Below are 5429 nucleotides of genomic sequence, written 5' to 3'. Positions count from 1 at the left end.
TATATATATATATATATATATATATATATATATATGTATATATAATAATGCATTTATTAGATCCTAAAATGCCGCCCATTAGTGATATATCACTGGATAGTATTATATATGATATCTTTTTCTTATGTATTTAGATTTGTGTAAGATCTGTCACAAGTCGATAAAAATACATAAGAAAATTTTTCTCCTCTAATAGCACACAACGTTTACAAAGCGCTACTATTTTACTTGACGTGTGCTAACTCATTTAAGGGGTGAAACACCCTTTTGAAAAAAAAACAGTATTTCTATTTCGAGCCGAATACTATTGAAAGTATAAAAATTGGGAACAAATTTTTTAAACAAAAATTGTCAAAATTACATCAATGTTATGAAGAAAGAAAAATTTTTTAAATCTTTTTGTTTAACAAAATATCCCCACAATTTTCTCAAATTTTTCAGATTTCATCAAATTAAAGATAATTTTTTTCTAAATTCAATCATGTATAATAAAGTTATATTACAATATATTATTTCCGAAAATTAATTATAAAGAATCAAATCGATGCCAGACAGTTGGGTGACGTCCCTTGTAAGATACATAAAACATCAATAAATCTATCAAATGGTATGCTTAAGATTTTTTTATTCTTCAGTATACTAGATATTATATAACAAAATGTTTCCTTAAAGTGCTCATACAATCCTACTCTATCCACTTTTAAATCATGCAAATTTAGATAAATTTTGAAACTTACGCGACGAGAATTGATGGTGTGTTAATGGTTGAAATTTTAAGATAATAGGGAGTTTTTACAATATCCTTTATGTGAATCCAGATACGGTAAACGCTAAAGTCACGTTATCTTCTTCTTAACATCTAATTAGGAAAAGGTAACATGATTTTAACGTTCACCGTATCCACGTTATTGCAAAACCTCCCTATTATTTCTAACATGAGGATCAATTGCAAGATCTAACAACATAACAGTATCAGAAAAATGTTTAATACAATTTTTCCTCATAATCAGAAGCCATATACTATCTAATAGCTGCATTTTTCCTGTCGTACTAGCCGGAATTATTAGAAAAACAATGTTTGTTGCAGATTCAGGTCTAGTTTCCAAAATTATATTGAGATAATGTCCACTCCATGAATTGAATAATAATTCACATTGTGATCCAACATTTGGAAAAAGTACTTCTTTCAATCAAGTTTTTACATAATTTGATGTTAATTTGTCTGATTTAAAATATTTTAATTGTGACTCTTACGAACTGTCAGTAATTTTTGACAGTGTTGGTTATTAAGATTTTTTTAATACATATAATATGTACTGAAGATTTTATCTTTATAAGTTTCTTGTTTCCGAATCTTTGGGTGAGAAATAACGAAGGTTAATCTCATTCGTCGTGACTTCCACTGGATTGCAACCATGTGCAATGACAACTTATGTGATGACTGATGGGGTCTCTCGCCAAGGATTCAACTCAATTCTGTGGATTATTGCTGAAGATCACTCGAACGTTAATCAAAATATCCACAAATAAATTGAAGATTTACACATATAAAATTTGCGCAACGCTTACAGCACAGCGCTTCACTCTCATTAGCCCGTGCTTCACTTTTTAAAATTATTTTTTTGATTAAACAAAATTTTTTTTGTAGTTTAAAAGATAAAAATTGTAGAAGTCATATTTGTAATATGTAATTTTTCACAAAAATAAATATTTTTAATGTAGGTATTTACCGTAATGAATGTACTATTTTGACTTCAGATTTTTAATCAGCGATCTCGGAAACCTAGTATAATTTTTATCAAAAATTAAATTATATTTCCAATTTGACATCCATCAAACTTGATTCGCTGTTTTGAATTTCTTAACTGTTGCAATGTTTATTAATGATTTCTTAAGGATGTATTATATATTTTGAAAATATTCAAAAAATTATGAAAAAATTACGAATTGTGTTTTATATTATATTTGAAAGTAGTAGAAAAAATTTAGCGATAATTTTCTACTTAAAAAATTATTTAATAAGATATAGATATGCATTCTAATGAATATATTCAGAAATAATTAAAAAAATCATATTTTTTATTAAGTATTTTAATTATACCTATATATTCAAAATGATTTGTATAATATAAAATTTCATTGCGATGCAGAAGATTAGTTGTTTCGTAAATAAACAAAATTATTTTATTTATTTATTTACTTACAGAATAACTAAACAGACAATTACAATAAAATTTTGTATAAATCATCTTGAATATTTAAAGTACTTATACAAAAAAATTGAGATTTTTCTTAATGTTATAAAAATATTTAATTTTTAATAACAAATAGATTAAATAAATTATATAAATGTCTCGGTAGTCTAAAAGGCTCGCACAGAATTCAAGAGATTCGTATTCGACTCCCGAGACAATATTTTCCGCAATAAATTTATTACAGTTTTTTAAGATTAAATTTGGGAAATTTGGGGGGGATTATCAATATTTCAGATTGATTGAGTTGAAAGTCCGACAATCATATCGGCACGCAATTATCATTTCTGAAATTAATTCATTTAAATGAATATATATAATAGTTCAACATCTTAACATTCAGACCGTAGTGGCGCTTCGTATTTAAAGTATTATATAAATGTATTATTAAATAAAAATATATCTTATTCATAATTTTATTCATAATTTTTATATATATATAGTTCATTTGAAGTTGTTAACATTACACATTTCCTAATTTAATTTACTTTGTAAAAATTATACGACCAATAAAAATTAAAAATACGTTAAATATATATTAAATAATATGTTTAATATATTAAAAATGTTATTTACATGTAAATATTGTGCAAATCGATTCATAACGGTAGGTTTATTTATATTTTTATTTTTATTATTCACAACACATGAAAGTTATATTGGATTTATTATAATGAATTTTGTAATTTTAATCCTCAACTATACATGAGTGGATCATTTGGAACCCCTGTTAAGTTAGCCCCTTCCCCCCCTCACCAGCGCTAAATGAATTCTAACACATTCCAAAATTAGGTGCTAATTAAGTGCTGAACTACGAAATTATCATTTGGACCCGGATGAAAATTTTAATCAGCCGTTATTTTTGTACGGTTAATATTGCAGAGTTGAAATGAGGGGGTAAAAAAAACTTGGAATCTTTCTCTGTCGCGATCGCCGTGATGCAATTGTTTCGTTGTTGTTTTGATGCTAATTGTGATGTAATAAAAGTTTGGCTTGGGTGACTTGGACTCATCAAATGTAAATTCGACAGATTTTTACCAAAAGAAAATTCGTTTACAGTAAGTACCTGTTTATTAGTGCTGTATTCAAGCATATTCTCTTTATAATTAAAATATATATTCATTGTGTGTGCGTGTGCGTGTGTGCGCGCGTGTGCGTGTGCGTGTCAAAAAAGAATTTTTGCGAGAGAGGCGTCTTGATGAATCGATCGCTCTATTTCCTCGGATTTATAAAATCGTAAATAAATAATGTCGAAATCACATTGCATTTCTAAAAAAGAAAATACCCGACATATCATTATTCCGAGCATATATAAAAATGCCCCATTTCACTCGTGCAAATAATTATATTTTTAGAATAAATCAATATAATGTATTTTTTACTCGTGTAAATATTATACTTTTTGGAATGAATCAATATAATGTCTTTTTTATCATAAAAATGATTAAAAAAAAACTGATTGTTGAACTCTTCACAAATTGTTCTTTAATATTTTTTGGCATAACTTTTTCAAGTATTATCAAAATCTTTTTATGTTTTGATATTTTGATTCTATACATTTTGACATTTCACACAAACACACACACACACACACACACACACACACACATTAGAAAAAAAAAATATTTTCTATTGACATTTATGATAATTACAAAGCCAATTAAAAACGCCGTGGTGACGTGGATCCGGATATATAAATTAAGACTCCAAAACGAAACATGAAGTTAAGGATTAATATTAGGGGTAAAATTCATAATTTGCGAACATCAAGAACATTATATACATTATATACTCGATTTAGTACAAATCAGATTAAAATTGTATTTTTTCAATTAGATTAAAATTCTATTTTTTCAATCACTATTTTTAAAAAATTCTACCTCAATTTGACCTCGACTTTTTTCGAAATTGAATAAACTCTTATTGAAAAAAAATTAAGATTTGAAGACTTTAAATTTTGAAACATGATTTGTCATTTTTCACCCACCGTTTTATATCATTTTGAAAAAAAGTTTGATTAAAATATCGGCAAGTCTCGACAACTTTTCCGAAATTAAATAACCTTAAAAAAAAAAAGAGAACAAATGGATTAAGATTTGAAAGCTCTGGACAATTTTGAAATACGATTTCTCATTTTTCCCCCTATTATGTGGGACATGCAAGTAACGTATATATTTCCATTCCCTGTTATTAATTATACAACATAATTTAACATATAAAACATGAGCGTACGCGAAAGATGTTGGATGCGAAGAAAAACTGACTACCATTGATTGTATCATGAATTTATTTTGAAATGTCTAATAGTCCTATTTCCTTATGCTCTATATATACAAATGATAGCATGATAAAGTATAATACACAGTTTTAACAAACGTTAACAAATGAATGTGCTAATCTAACATATTAAAAATGATATTATATACTAACGTCTTGGACTGGAGTCATCTCTTGCATTTACCTCGAGAAAAATAAAATCATGTATGTGACACGGTTTATACAAGGTAATAAGATTGTATGCGTTATTTCCATTAAAATAATTTTTAAATTTTCATAGACGTTTCTCTTCTTGTCGCGCCAAAAAATCACGAAGTAAAATCAACATGTACTTTCCTTTGTCACATGTATATATTTGAGGTCTCTTCGAAAGTTCATCATTTGATATAATTATATCAAACTTATATGCTTACGAGCATGATAAAACAAAATGAAAAACATAAAACGTAAAACAAAAACTGATGCAAAAACAAAAATTATTTTGGACGAAATCTGCTTGATTGCAGATATGTCGTTACGTACATAACATGGAATATCGTAGAAATAAAATTATAAATAACATTAGCGTTTTAAATGAAATAATATCGCTCTAAAAAAAAAAACGTTTTTATTTAAATAATAAAACGCCAGGCGTTTCTCTCTATCTATCTTCGGATTTCTATATTTTGTTATATTTTGTTGTAATAATAAGATATACCAGTCCAAAGTTTCTCGATAGCGCAATGCAAAGTGTCTTCCAAATTGTAATACCACAAAATATATCGCTTCATAAATAATATACTATATTCACTACAGACAGAATATTCAAATAATTTCTGCCTTACGTGGAAGATTCACGTTCGACGTGAATCAGTCGTTATAATTATCTCTTTATATACACTTGTTTGCCATGTACACTTT

Source organism: Trachymyrmex septentrionalis, unplaced genomic scaffold (assembly GCF_001594115.1).
Source record: "Trachymyrmex septentrionalis isolate Tsep2-gDNA-1 unplaced genomic scaffold, Tsep1.0 scaffold52, whole genome shotgun sequence".
In the NCBI taxonomy this organism is placed as follows: Eukaryota; Metazoa; Arthropoda; class Insecta; order Hymenoptera; family Formicidae; genus Trachymyrmex; species Trachymyrmex septentrionalis.
The sequence above is the reverse complement of the archived record's forward strand: the minus strand, read 5'-3'. Positions refer to the sequence as shown.